Source organism: Oncorhynchus gorbuscha, unplaced genomic scaffold (assembly GCF_021184085.1).
Source record: "Oncorhynchus gorbuscha isolate QuinsamMale2020 ecotype Even-year unplaced genomic scaffold, OgorEven_v1.0 Un_scaffold_624, whole genome shotgun sequence".
Taxonomy (NCBI): domain Eukaryota; kingdom Metazoa; phylum Chordata; class Actinopteri; order Salmoniformes; family Salmonidae; genus Oncorhynchus; species Oncorhynchus gorbuscha.
In genome coordinates, this window is record NW_025745741.1 from 212,456 (window position 1) to 228,596 (window position 16,141).

Here is a 16,141-nt window from a genome sequence, read left to right on the forward strand (position 1 = left end):
TTCTAGCAGCCATATTTAGCACTAACTGAAGTTTATTTAGTGGTTTAAAAGTAGAGCATTGCAGTAGTCTAACCTAGAAGTAACAAAAGCATGGAGGAATTGTTCTGCATCAATTTTCGATGGAACATTTCTGATCTTTACAATGTTACGCAGATGGAAAAAAGCTGTTCTTGAAACAATCTTGATATGTTCGTCAAAAGAGCGATCAGGGTCCAGAGTAACGCCGAGGTCCTTCACAGTTTTATTTGAGATGACTGTACACCCATCAAGATTAATTGTAAGATTCAACAGAAGATCTCTTTGTTTATTGGGACCTAGAACAAGCATCTCTGGTTTGTCCGAGTTTAAAAGAAGAAAGTTTGCAGCCATCCACTTCCTTATGTCTGAAACACAGGCTTCCAGTGAGGGCAATTTTGGGGCTTCACCATGTTTCATTGAAATGTACAGCTACAGCTGTGTGGCATCAGCATTGCAGTGAAAGTTAACATTATGTTTTCGAATGACATCCCCAAGAGGTAAAGTATATAGTGAAAACAATAGTGGTCCTAAAACGGAACCTTGAGGAACACCAACATTTACTGTTGACATAACTAAGCCCTAATGTTTGTACAGTCAGCGTATTTTGAGTTCTGATGGGTACGGTACGACAGTTGAACCAAGCATCTATAAGTTATATTCTTCAAGAATCAATGGGTATACATCATCAATATTTAGAAGTCTAAAGATCAATGTATCAACTGCAGATTGTCCTTTTAAGATGTGGTCTGGGATGAACTAAATCCTGATGTTAGCATAAAAAAAAGGTTTGAGCATAGGAAAAAGGATTTGAACCACGGGGTATTGTCCTAATCTGACAGAGTTTTTCCACCAGCTAATTAGCTGATGATGATGCAAAAAAGACGACAACTTTTACATTTTTCTTTCAAACGTTTTTTTTCTCTCCCTACCATTTAAAAATTTAATAAATATTAACATTTAAAGCTTTTCATTCATGTATATACAAGAACTATACAATACACATAATGATGTTATGAACTGCAAGACAGAAATGAGGTAATGCACAACTTGAAACAGCGTGACATCAGACCAACCACTCTGCAGACTTACAGCATTCTCTCTACTTCTCCACTGACATCATTATACTTTACATTCTGTTGGCTGGCTGTTAGTTTCTTAGATAATAATATGCTACTAAAATGTACACTATATACAATATTACTTGAAAAATATATCACTTACAAAAAAATATCAAGAATGGTTTTCTTTTTATCTTTTAAAGCATATGTGTGAGTTTTTCCACAAAGGTAATGTGCATGCTACAGTGGGGTTGGCTTTACAAACAGACTTGACCTGTTGACCTTTAGATGACCTCTGTGGTCAATCTCTTGTAAATGGTTGTTTGGGAAGCACGTCAACAATAAGAGCACCAATGGGGAGAGGTTACAAAGCTCCCTGGAAGAGGAAGTGCCATCATCACCAAGACACTGCGACATCATCACCAATACATTGTGACATCATCTCCAAACTTGTGACATCACCAATACTTGTGACATCATCACTTCAACTTGTGACAGCCCCCAAAGTGATGTTTTTTTTTTGTTGGGCCGTGCCACACAATATCTTCACAATATTAAAGTTCAATAAGTAGTTCTGATGCACTTTCAAAATACGCTTGTACAACTGTACACAGATCAGGAAGTAAATGGTGGCAATGCAGTCGTCACATTGTTTAACATGTCTTGTAGTCATTTTAGTTCCAGCACCATTTTATTTTCTTGTTTATTATTCCATGTATTAACTGAAGCAGAGAGGGCTGAGTGATGCAGTGCATAGAGATCACTCTGCTGGTTCGTTGAGGTAACCATTAGTGGTCTAAGTCCACTGGCATGGAGTTTTTATTTTTTATTTTATGTTAATTTATTCTTGCAGCAATCGGGTGAGAGTCCAGTCCAAGATAATCCATCAGATGGTTGTAATAATGTTGTAACAATGTTGTAATAAAGTTGTCACATTGTAACATTGTCATATTGTAACATTGTCACATTGTAACGCTGTAACACTCTAATGCTGTAACAACGTTGCAGTAACGTTGAGCTGACAGAAGTCACGGTGGACCATATTACTGAGCAGCAAGTCCCAGGATAAGTCAGTGATCATGTCAGCACATGGGACAGGGTTCTGGTTGTTCTGGTCCTGTGAGCCGAGTCTGATCCTACATCCTCCCTTCTTGACCTGGCAGCAGCAACGCCAGCCACAGTTCCAGCAGGCCCGGGTTCAGGGCCGGGGCCGGCGGATTGGCCTAAAGAGCGGTTGTTTGGACTGCTGTGCTCTTTAGATGGCGATAAAGCAGCATCTCCATTGGATCGGAGCCGGAGAGGCGGGCTGGGACCTGGAGGTAGAGAAGGGAGCCCAGGGACCAAGTCTCCATTGGATCGGAGCCGGGGCCGGAGAGGCGGGCTGGGACCTGGAGGTAGAGAAGGGAGCCCAGGGACCAAGTCTCCATCTCCGACCCCAAAGGAAGGACCCTGGGGAACGACGGCACTCGCCGACGGTGAGGTGGTCAGGCCCTGAGCAGTGGAGCGAGGCCGTCTAGGGGTCTTAGTGGTTCGGGATGGGCTCTGGGTGGTGGTGGGGAGCGGGGAGTCTGATGATAGGGTGGTGGAGGCGGTGGGGTTGGGCTGGGTAGAGGTCTCCTGGCCAGTCTCAGAGTCTGAGTCGGAGGGTCCTCCAGTCTTGTGGAGGTCTGGGGATGGAGAGAAGAGGGTGGTGAAGCCTTCCTTCCTGTTGCAGGACTCACAGCACAGCTTGTTGTAGCCAGGAATGGAACAGTAACGGGCTAGGACCTCCATCTGGCAGAATATAGACTTGTCTCCGAGACATGGCTCATCTGTGGGGCGAGAGCAGAGTCAGAGTCAGACACATTACAGCTCTTTCCTCATACAGTAGTGACCTTAACCCAACACCTGGCAACCCAACACCTGTCAACCCAACACCTGGCAACCCAACACCTGGCAACCCAACACCTGGCAACCCAACACCTGGCAACCCAACACTTGGCAACCCAACACCTGGCAACCCAACACCTGGCAACCTCTTCAACCGTATCCCGCTCCGCTGGCATACATTGTTGCTTTCTCCAGGCTATTCTTTTGCAAAATAACTAGGAATGAACTGACTTATTTTCAAATAAATGTGTAATACATATAACATCACATTAAGGTGTGGGCTGGTCACTGTATTAAAAAAGAACAATAGCAGGTCTATTTCTCTCCAGTAGCGACCTATTCTGTCCATTCATAATTCACCTGTGGGAACATGGCGCTTCTCAACACCCATGAATGATAAGATGCCGTCTGCTCTGTTTTAAGGTCCTTACTGCTGAATAGTGTCTGTTCCAGGTGTGTAGGAGTCAAAATAACAATGCTAGAAAAGCATATAAACAACTTTTGGAAAGCTCATATTCTGAGCCATTAAAAAAAGTATGGTCTACAGAAAGAGATGGAAGAGATGGCGACCCGCACACTGTCGAAAAAATGATGACATCCAAAACTGAGGCTTGAATGCAAAATAAAGATGTTTATTAAAACACCTGACAACAGAAAGAGTTGGCCAATACTATCCAAGAGATTGTTAGTGAGGAAATTACGTCTGCCTTCGACTTGCAATTAAAACCGATAAATGAATCTCTTGCACTGCTCGTTTCTAAAAATGGATACATACTCTACTGAAGGGGAAAGTTTGGAGACAGTGGCCAATATAAACAGAGGAGCGACACTATGACCTGGATGGAGAACGACCAATGGCTGGGTTTCACTGTGGAACCTGTTTATTTGTTTCACATCTATGGCCTATTAACACGAAAGATAACAATTACATGTAATAATACATATACACTACTGTTCAAAAGTTTGGGGTCACTAGACATGAGAAATGTCCTTGTTTTTAAAAGAAATTCAGATTTTTTTTGTCCATTAAAATAACATCAAATTGATCAGAAATACAGTGTAGACATTGTTTACGTTGTAAATGACCTTTAAAGGTCATGTAGCTGGGAAACAGCTGATTTTTAATGGAATACCTACATAGGCGTACCGAGGCCCATTATCAGCAACAATTACTTCTGTGCTAAAATGGCATGTTGTGTTAGCTAATCCAAGTTTATTATTTTAAAACGCTAATTGATCATTGACCAAAACCCTTTCGCAATTATGTTAGCACAGCTGGAAACTGTAGTGCTAATTAAAGAAGCAATAACACTGGCCTTCTATCTTTGATAAACACAGATATTAAACTGTTTTCCAAAATGTTGTCATCCGGTCTCGAGACTTACTTACCCAAATGGATCCACACGGAAAAGTCAGAATTTAATAAAAATATATATTTCACAAAAGTAGTGCATCTGGCCTTTACTTGTCCTCTAATAGCGGACTGATGTAGCATCTGAGGCGCGGGCAGATTCATTTTTTTCAACACCACCCCCCAATCGACAAAATTATTATAATTATGGAATCTCAATCGTTTCCCATTTTAAATATTTTGGTAGTAGATATACACGGAGTGTTGAAAACATTAGGAACACCTTCCTTATATTGAGTCGCACCCCTTTTGCCCTCAGAGCAGCCCCAATTTGCCGGGGTATGGAATCTACAAGGTGTCAAACGTGTTCCACAGGGATGCTGACCCATGTTGACTCCAATGTTGTGTCATGTTAGCTGGATGTCCTTTGGGTGGTGGGCCATTTTTGATACACACGAGAAACCGTTGAGCGTGAAAAACCCAGCAGTGTTGCAGTTGGTCTTCACTGATACAGCCCTTACACAATGTAATATGGTGTCTCCTATTGGCCTGGAAGAGGTGGTCTCCACTGATACAGCCCTTACACAATGTAACCTGGTGTCTCCTATTGGCCTGGAAGAGGTGGTCTTCACTGATACAGCCCTTACACAATGTAATATGGTGTCTCCTATTGGCCTGGAAGAGGTGGTCTTCACTGATACAGCCCTTACACAATGTAATATGGTGTCTCCTATTGGCCTGGAAGAGGTGGTCTTCACTGATACAGCCCTTACACAATGTAATATGGTGTCTCCTATTGGCCTGGAAGAGGTGGTCTTCACTGATACAGCCCTTACACAATGTAATATGGTGTCTCCTATTGGCCTGGAAGAGGTGGTCTTCACTGATACAGCCCTTACACAATGTAATATGGTGTCTCCTATTGGCCTGGAAGAGGTGGTCTTCACTGATACAGCCCTTACACAATGTAATATGGTGTCTCCTATTGGCCTGGAAGAGGTGGTCTTCACTGATACATCTCTTACACAATGTAAACTATGCTTTAATGCTATTATTGCTCACACTGTTTCTATTTGAAGAACAATGTAACTGGGATTCAAAACGACATGCCCATATTCCAATATTTCACAATAATGCCTTGTGATCTGGAGGACAGCCTTTAGTATCCCCTCAATGGTCCCAATGTGGAATCCGTATCCTTACTAATATCATGGACATTAATGGTTTAAGAACATTCCAAGGAAACATGTTTCTATATTTACAACTTAAGTCAGCTATGCTGGCCTATGGAGTCCTTTGGTAAACCCAACTACTGAAACCTCCAACGATGGGATTTATAAAATAAGTTATCTGGGCTCCTGAAAGGAGTGCACTATGATATATAAACATCTTTTGGAAAGCTCATATTCTGAGCCATTAAAAAATAATGGTCTACAGATCTACTTGAATCTGAACAACCCTTTAACTCGAACAGAATCTGGAAAAAATATGACCTTGGCCATTCTGTAATCCGAACCACCAATTTATACATTTTAAGTTTGTTCATTTACTGTATTTAACACCAAAGAAACGTTTTACGCTGAAATTGGCCCCAACTCGCAACTGTTCACCGTGTCCCCTAAATCAGGTAGACACATTTTCATTTGATGTGGATGTGGCCTGCAGGTAAATGCCTTTTCCCCCCCTGAAGGTCATGAATTTAAACGTTCAATGCTTCCCTTTAATTATGTTACTTAACGATGAAAGCCCCTTGAATCTCTCAGCCAATCAGAGAAGACTACTGCTGGAAGGCAAACACTGCTTGTCACACCCTGACCTTAGAGATCCTTTATATTCTCTATTTTGGTTAGGTCAAGGTGTGACTAGGGTGGGTAGTCTAGTTTTTACATTTCTATGTTGACCTGGTATGGTTCCCAATCAGAGGCAGCTGTCTATCTGTCACGTCTGAAGACGAAGAGGTTTCGGACCAAAATGCAGCGTGGTAAGTGTCCATAGTTGTTTTTAATGAATAAACCGAAACACTACAAAACAATAAACGAACCATGAATAACCGAAACAGTACCGTGTGGTGAAACAAACACAGACACAGAAACAATCACCCACAAAGTACCCACAGAATATGGCTGCCTAAATATGGTTCCCAATCAGAGACAACGATAGACAGCTGCCTCTAATTGAGAACCAATCTAGGCAACCATAGACATACAATATACCTAGAAAGGAAACAGTCCCATAAACATACAAAACCCCTAGACAAGACCAAAAACACATACATCACCCATGTCACACCCTGACCTAACCAAAATAACAAGGAAAACAAAGAACACTAAGGTCAGGGTGTGACACTATCGTTGTCTCTGATTGGGGATCATATTTATGCAGCCTTTTCCCACTGGGTTTTTGTGGGATCTTGTCTACGTCTAGTTGCCGGCGATCACTACATTAGAGTCACCTTTTCCTTATGCGCTTTATTGTTTTGTTCCTGTGCGTTTCATCTCATTAACATGTGGAACTCTATGCAACGCTGCACCTTGGTCCATTCATTCAACTCACTGCTGCTGAAAAATTATTGGCTCTAAAGATGGCCGACCACCTCGCTCTCTCCCATTTAACCAGTGGATACAGTTACTATTAGAAGTTATAACACTAGAATCATCGACAACAAGAAGGAATGGCGCTCGTCAAGGAACAACTGAGGTTGGCTGGATGGGGACTGGGTTATCTTTGTACTTGTAAACGCACTCTGAAATAAAAATAAATCAAATCTGAATAAAAAGTTGGTCACATCTGAACAGAGATTTGGATCTCTTGGTGCAGCGCCTAAAGGTTATGGGTTGAGTCCCAGTCAGGGCTATTCCCAGAATTCACTACATACTGTACCTCAAACATGGGTTGAGTCCCAGTCAGGGTTATTCCCAGAATTCACTACATACTGTACCTCAAACATGGGTTGAGTCCCAGTCAGGGCTATTCCCCGAATTCACTACATACTGTACCTCAAACATATTTCCCAGACACACTCTTTAATATCAGATGTTTAAAACGGTAAGCAGCTAAGAATAGAATAGACTAGAATCCAATCAAATCCAATAGAAGAATAGAATAGACTAGAATCCAATAAAATCCAATAGAAGAATAGAATAGACTAGAATCCAATAGAATAATAGAATAGACTAAAATCCAATAGAAGAATAGAATAGACTAGAATCCAATAGAAGAATAGAATAGACTATAATCCAATAGAAGAATAGAATAGACTAGAATCCAATAGAAGAATAGAATAGACTAGAATCCAATAGAAGAATAGAATAGACTAGAATCCAATAGAAGAATAGAATAGACTAGAATCCAATAGACGAATAGAATAGACTAGAATTCAATAGAAGAATGGAATAGACTAGAATCCAATAAAATCCAATAGAAGAATAGAATAGACTAAAATCCAATAGAAGAATAGAATAGACTAAAATCCAATAGAAGAATAGAATCCAATAAAATCCAATAGAAGAATAGAATAGACTAGAATCCAATAGAAGAATAGAATAGACTAGAATCCAATAGAAGAATAGAATAGACTAGAATCCAATAGAAGAATATAATAGACTAGAATCCAATAGAAGAATAGAATAGACTAGAATCCAATAGAAGAATAGAATAGACTAGAATCCAATAGAAGAATAGAATAGACTAGAATTCAATAGAAGAATAGAATAGACTAGAATCCAATAGAAGAATAGAATAGACTAGAATCCAATAGAAGAATAGAATAGACTAGAATCCAATAGAAGAATAGAATAGACTAGAATCCAATAAAATCCAATAGAAGAATAGAATAGACTAGAATCCAATAGAAGAATAGAATAGACTAAAATCCAATAGAAGAATAGAATAGACGAGAATCCAATCCAATAGAATAATATAATAGACTAGAATCCAATAGAAGAATAGAATAGACTAGAATCCAATAGAAGAACAGAATAGACTAGAATCCAATAGAAGAATAGAATAGACTAGAATCCAATCCAATCCAATAGAAGAATAGAATAGACTAGAATCCAATCCAATCCAATAGAAGAATAGAATAGACTAGAATCCAATCCAATCCAATAGAAGAATAGAATAGACTAAAATCCAATAGAAGAACAGAATAGAATAGAATAGACTAAAATCCAATAGAAGAACAGAACAGACTAGAATCCAATAGAATAATAGAATAGACTAGAATCCAATAGAAGAACAGAATAGACTAGAATACAATAGAAGTATAGAATAGACTAGAATCCAATAGAAGAATAGAATAGACTAGAATCCAATAGAAGAATAGAATAGACTAGAATCCAATAGAAGAATAGAATAGACTAGAATCCAATAGAAGAATAGAATAGACTAGAATCCAATAAAATCCAATAGAAGAATAGAATAGACTAGAATCAAATAGAAGAATAGAATAGACTAGAATCCAATAGAAGAATAGAATAGACTAGAATCCAATAGAAGAATAGAATAGACTAGAATCCAATAGAAGAATAGAATAGACTAGAATCCAATAGAAGAATAGAATAGACTAGAATCCAATAGAAGAATAGAATAGACTAGAATCCCATAGAAGAATAGAATAGACTAGAATCCCAATAGAAGAATAGAATAGACTAGAATCCAATAGAAGAATAGAATAGACTAGAATCCAATAGAAGAATAGAATAGACTAGAATTCAATAGAAGAATAGAATAGACTAGAATCCAATAAAATCCAATAGAAGAATAGAATAGACTAGAATCCAATAAAATCAAATAGAAGAATAGAATAGACTAGAATCCAATAGAAGAATAGAATAGACTAGAATCCAATAGAAGAACAGAATAGACTAGAATCCAATAAAATCAAATAGAAGAATAGAATAGACTAGAATCCAATAGAAGAATAGAATAGACTAAAATCCAATAGAAGAATAGATTAGACGAGAATCCAATCCAATTCAATAGAAGAATAGAATAGACTAGAATCCAATAGAAGAATAGAATAGACTAGAATCCAATAGAAGAACAGAATAGACTAGAATCCAATAGAAGAATAGAATAGACTAGAATCAAATCCAATCCAATAAAGAATAGAATAGACTAGAATCCAATCAAAGCCAATAGAAGAATAGAATAGACTAGAATCCAATCCAATCCAATAGAAGGATAGAATAGACTAGAATCCAATCCAATCCAATCCAATAGAAGAATAGAATAGACTAAAATCCAATAGAAGAACAGAATAGAATAGAATAGACTAAAATCCAATAGAAGAACAGAACAGACTAGAATCCAATAGAAGAATAGAATAGACTAGAATCCAATAGAAGAACAGAATAGACTAGAATCCAATAGAAGAATAGAACAGACTAGAATACAATAGAAGTATAGAATAGACTAGAATCCAATAGAAGAATAGAATAGACTAGAATCCAATAGAAGAATAGAATAGACTAGAATCCAATAGAAGAATAGAATAGACTAGAATACAATAGAAGTATAGAATAGACTAGAATCCAATAGAAGAATAGAATAGACTAGAATCCAATCAAATCCAATAGAAGAACAGAATAGACTAGAATCCAATAGAAGAATAGAATAGACTAGAATCCAATAGAAGAATAGAATAGACTAGAATCCAATCCAATCCAATAGAAGCATCCCATGCTCACTTACTGAAGGAGAGTTTGTGGACAGGATTCTCAGGAACAATCTGATGTACACCCTCTGTCTTTGTGGTTGAATTCTCCATCTCTTCTTTAGTGAACGGAGGCAGCGATGACTGTCCTGTTTTTACCAGAGGATGAGAGACGACAAGCTTTACACATAATTACATGGTGGGACTTTGGGTTGCACAAATCATAGGTTTTACACAAATCCAGGTTGGACGATTCCAGATTTCTAGCTTTTTCCCTTACTTCGTCTGGTAATGTACCAACTGGGAGTTCTGGACACCCTGGACATTTTGGGGAAGGTTACCTGAACTGCAACCCTACATAACGGTTCTTTGGGAAGGTGATGGTTCTATGTGGAACCATAATGACTCAAATAACCCTTTGAGTTCTTCAATGGTTCTTTACAGTTCAGAACTAGGGTTCTTTACAGTTCAGAAAAGGGTTCTTATCTCTTTTAGTGATAATTAAAATGTAGGGGAAGCAGCTCATTAGAATATTTTGGGGCGTGGTTTACGCACAATTGCAATTGTGAGTTAGTGTCATGTCAGTTTATCTGATGTGTAATTCCATTACATTTTGTATATGACAATGGTCAGTGATGGTGTCCTGTGAAAGACTCATGTTATGGCCTTGTGTTAGTTGAGAACAGCTGACTAAATCAGTCAGTGGGTCTCAATTCTCTCCTCAGGGACCCCAGCTGTTCCAGAGGAAGCTCACTTGTTTCAACTTGTCAATAATAACACCTAGGGAATTTGAACAATATAACATGTCTGACCAGAATAAAACCCTGTATGGTTTAAGATTAAATAAGTTATTTTATAGAACCATTCTCCATAAAGGTTCTATAAAGGACCATAAGAAAAGGGTTGCAACCATAGTGGAACCCTTTTTGATGCTATATAGAACCTTTTATTATTGGTTCTTTACAGAACATTAGCCCCATGTTCCATTTAGAACCTTGAGCATGGTTCTTCATAGAACCTCCAAAAAAAGGTTACATATAGCACCAAAAGGAATTTCTATGGCAGCGGTTCCCGAACTAGAGGTTTGTTCCTAACTCCCCAGGTAATCAGAGCTCTTAAGAACCCCCTCCTCCCCTCTCCTGTCTCCCCAGGTAATCAGAGCTCTTAAGAACCCCCTCCTCCCCTCTCCTGTCTCCCCAGGTAATCAGAGCTCTTAAGAACCCCCTCCTCTCCTCTCCTGTCTCCCCAGGTAATCAGAGCTCTTAAGAACCCTCTCCTCTCCTCTCCTGTCTCCCCAGGTAATCAGAGCTCTTAAGAACCCCCTCCTCTCCTCTCCTGTCTCCCCAGGTAATCAGAGCTCTTAAGAACCCTCTCTTCTCCTCTCCTGTCTCCCCATGTAATCAGAGCTCTTAAGAACCCCCTCCTCTCCTCTCCTGTCTCCCCAGGTAATCAGAGCTCTTTAAGAACCCCCTCCTCTCCTCTCCTGTCTCCCCAGGTAATCAGAGCTCTTTAAGAACCCCCTCCTCTCCTCTCCTGTCTCCCCAGGTAATCAGAGCTCTTAAGAACCCCTGTTCTTCTCCTCTCCTGTCTCCCCAGGTAATCAGAGCTCACACACACACAAACAATAAGTGCTACAGAGGTCTCCTGAAGCACTTATAGGGATAGCAGGAGAAACAGTTATTACACATCATTGACTTCTATCTTTGTGTGTGTGTGTGTGTGTGTGTGTGTGTGTGTGTGTGTGTGTGTGTGTGTGTGTGTGTGTGTGTGTGTGTGTGTGTGTGTGTGTGTGTGTGTGTGTGTGTGTGTGTGTGTGTGTGTGTGTGTGTGTGTGTGTGTGTGTGTGTGTATTTACTCTACCTGGACACGGGCTCAGTTTACAGATGAGGACAGTTTCAGGCTTGTCTCCCTCACACTGGCCGATGGTGTTGTCTGTGGCTCTACACACCACCTGTCTCTGTCGAATCCCCTCTCCACAGCTTACTGAACACTGTGGTGGCCACACAGAGAGACAGCGGGTCAGATAACCTGTCTCTGTCGAATCGCCTCTCCACAGCTTACTGAACACCGTGGTGGCCCCACACAGAGAGACAGCGGGTCAGATAACCTGTCTCTGTCGAATCCCCTCTCCACAGCTTGCTGAACACCGTGGCGGCCACACAGAGAGACAGCGGGTCAGACGAGACTCAAAGCAGCTGGCGTTGGAGTTGACCCCAACTCTGATAAGTAGTACTGTGAGCTGTGTGACAGAGCTCCATGACCAGGTGTACTGGTGTGTACTGAAGGCTCTGTGGCGGAGCTCCATGCTGGGACCCACCTGTGACTGGTCCCTTGTCTAGAGAATGCTCAGTGGGGGAGCTCCATGACCAGGCCCCTGTCTGTACTGTAGGCTTTGTGGTGGAGCTCCATGCTGGGACCCACCTGTGACCAGGCCCTTGCTAGAGTATGCTCAGTGGCGGAGCTCCATGACCAGACCAGGCCCCTGTCTGTACTATAGGATCTGTGGCGGAGCTCCATGCTGGGACCCACCTGTGACCAAGCCCTTGTCTAGTGAACAGTCTGCTCCGAGACAGAGCTCCATGGTGGGACCAAAGATGTGTATAAACCCTAGATGACTGACAGGGGGCGCTGTATTGAAGCCACCGCACAGCCATCTTAGTAGTCCTCCTCCAGTGTAGAAAAGATGTTGGAAGCTGTAGAACTGCATGTATTCATGTCTACATTCGTTATTAACAAGTGTATATTCTATTAGACACCGTAACGCAGACTTTATAATTATTCAATGTGAGCTAAACATTTTTTTATTTTATAACATGTAAAAACAAAATATTAAACCGTTTATCGTTAAAGTACTAATGTTATTGGCCCCACTACAAAGGAACATGCTGAAATAAATGTCATTTTGTCCTTCATTGAAATACTGTAGAATTCCATGTATTTCAATGGTGGACTGGCCTTACAGGGTGGTGTTAATGAGGCCAACCGGTGGCCCTACAGGGTGGTGTTAATGAGGCCAACCGGTGGCCCTACAGGGTGGTGTTAATGAGGCCAACCGGTGGCCCTACAGGGTGGTGTTAATGAGGCCAACCGGTGGCCCTACAGGGTGGTGATAATGAGGCCAACCGGTGGCCCTACAGGGTGGTGATAATGAGGCCAACCGGTGGCCCTACAGGATGGTGTTAATGAGGCCAACCGGTGGCCCTACAGGGTGGTGTTAATGAGGCCAACCGGTGGCCCTACAGGGTGGTGTTAATGAGGCCAACCGGTGGCCCTACAGGGTGGTGTTAATGAGGCCAACCGGTGGCCCTACAGGGTGGTGTTAATGAGGCCAACCGGTGGCCCTACAGGGTGGTGATAATGAGGCCAACCGGTGGCCCTACAGGGTGGTGTTAATGAGGCCAACCGGTGGCCCAGGGTGGTGATAATGAGGCCAACCGGGGCCCTGGTGGTGATAATGAGGCCAACCGGTGGCCCTACAGGGTGGTGTTAATGAGGCCAACCGGTGGCCCTACAGGGTGGTGTTAATGAGGCCAACCGGTGGCCCTACAGGGTGGTGTTAATGAGGCCAACCGGTGGCCCTACAGGGTGGTGTTAATGAGGCCAACCGGTGGCCCTACAGGGTGGTGTTAATGAGGCCAACCGGTGGCCCTACAGGGTGGTGTTAATGAGGCCAACCGGTGGCCCTACAGGGTGGTGTTAATGAGGCCAACCGGTGGCCCTACAGGGTGGTGTTAATGAGGCCAACCAGTGGCTTCAGAAACCCAGGGGTTAAATACGTCATTGGCTGGGACCCACCTGTGACCAGGCCCTTGTCTAGAGTATACTCTGTGGTGAAGCTCTATGCTGGGACCCACCTGTGACCAGGCCCCTGTCCTCCACTGCGCAGGGCAGGCAGAGGGGTTACAGACCTTCCTGGTCTCAGGCTTGTCCTCTGTACAGTACTTAGTGTGGACCGTCCGGTTGGTGCCGTTGTGGAGGGCCTGCATACACTGAACAACCCTGGACTGGTAGCCAATCTTCCCACATGTCTTACTGCACGGGTTCCACTCCTCCACCAACCACCTGGGAGAAGAGAGAGAGAGAGAGAGAGAGAGAGAGAGAGAGAGAGAGAGAGAGAGAGAGAGAGAGAGAGAGAGAGAGAGAGAGAGAGAGAGAGAGAGAGAGAGAGAGAGAGAGAGAGAGAGAGAGAGAGAGAGAGAGAGAGAGAGAGAGAGAGAGAGAGAGAGAGAGAGAGAGAGAGAGAGAGAGAGAGAGAGAGAGAGAGAGAGAGAGAGAGAGAGAGAGGGGAGGGAGGGAGGGAGGGAAGGAGGGAGGGTGGGGAGGGAGGGGCAGAGAGAGAGAGCGGCAGAGAGAGAGAGGGGAGAGAGAGAGAGAGAGAGAGAGAGAGAGAGAGAGAGGAGGGGGGGGAGGGAGGGGATTGGGAGCAGACAGAATAAGAGAGGGGGGGGGGACAGACAAAACAAGAGAGAGCACATTTTTAAATCTGTCCACTACTGGGAATGATTATCTAGGTTATTATCTCATTATTCAATCTGTCCACTACTGGGAATGACTAGGTTATTATCTCACTACTGGGAATGACTAGGTTATTATCTCATTATTCAATCTGAACACTACTGGGAATGACTAGGTTATTATCTCATTACTGGGAATGACTAGGTTATTATCTCATTATTCAATCTGTCCACTACTGGAATGACTAGGTTATTATCTCATTATTCAATCTGTCCACTACTGGGAATGACTAGGTTATTATCTCATTACTGGGAATGACTAGGTTATTATCTCATTATTCAATCTGTCCACTACTGGGAATGACTAGGTTATTATCTCATTATTCAATCTGTCCACTACTGGGAATGACTAGGTTATTATCTCATTATTCAATCTGTCCACTACTGGGAATGACTAGGTTATTATCTCATTACTGGGAATGACTAGGTTATTATCTCATTATTCAATCTGTCCACTACTGGGAATGACTAGGTTATTATCTCATTACTGGGAATGACTAGGTTATTATCTCATTACTGGGAATGACTAGGTTATTATCTCATTATTCAATCTGTCCACTACTGGGAATGACTAGGTTATTATCTCATTATTCAATCTGTCCACTACTGGGAATGACTAGGTTATTATCTCATTACTTACTGGGAATGACTAGGTTATTATCTCATTATGGGAATGACTCTTATTATCTCATTACTGGGAATGACTAGGTTATTATCTCACTACTGGGAATGACTAGGTTATTATCTCATTAATCTGGGAATGACTAGGTTATTATCTCATTACTGGGAATGACTAGGTTATTATCTCATTATTCAATCTGTCCACTACTGAAATGACTAGGTTATTATCTCATTATTCAATCTGTCCACTACTGGGAATGACTAGGTTATTATCTCATTATTCAATCTGTCTCAAATCTGGTTATTATCTCATTACTGGGAATGACTAGGTTATTATCTCATTATTCAATCTGTCCACTACTGGAATGACTAGGTTATTATCTCATTATTCAATCTGTCCACTACTGGGAATGACTAGGTTATTATCTCATTACTGGGAATGACTAGGTTATTATCTCATTATTCAATGTCCACTACTGGAATGACTAGGTTATTATCTCAATCTACACTACTGGGAATGACTAGGTTATTATCTCATTATTCAATCTGGGAATGACTAGGTTATTATCTCATTATTCAATCTGTCCACTACTGGGAATGACTAGGTTATTATCTCATTATTCAATCTGTCCACTACTGGGAATGACTAGGTTATTATCTCATTACTGGGAATGGTTATTATCTCATTACTGGGAATGACTATTATTATCTCATTATTCAATCTGAACACTACTGGGAATGACTAGGTTATTATCTCATTATTCAATCTGTCCATTACTGGGAATGACTAGGTTATTATCTCATTACTGGGAATGACTAGGTTATTATCTCATTATTCAATCTGTCCACTACTGGGAATGACTAGGTTATTATCTCATTATTCAATCTGTCCACTACTGGGAATGACTAGGTTATTATCTCATTATTCAATCTGGTTATTATCTCACTACTGGGAATGACTAGGTTATTATCTCATTATTCAATCTGTCCACTACTGGGAATGACTAGGTTATTATCTCATTACTGGGTTATTATCTCAATGAATGACTAGGTT

General features: G+C 41.3%; 1 pseudogene; it reads right to left on the bottom strand.

The window, feature by feature from the left end:
- Positions 1–914: 914 nt before the first annotated feature.
- LOC124019537 overlaps positions 915–16,141 on the bottom strand; it is a 135,436-nt pseudogene continuing 120,209 nt past the window's right edge.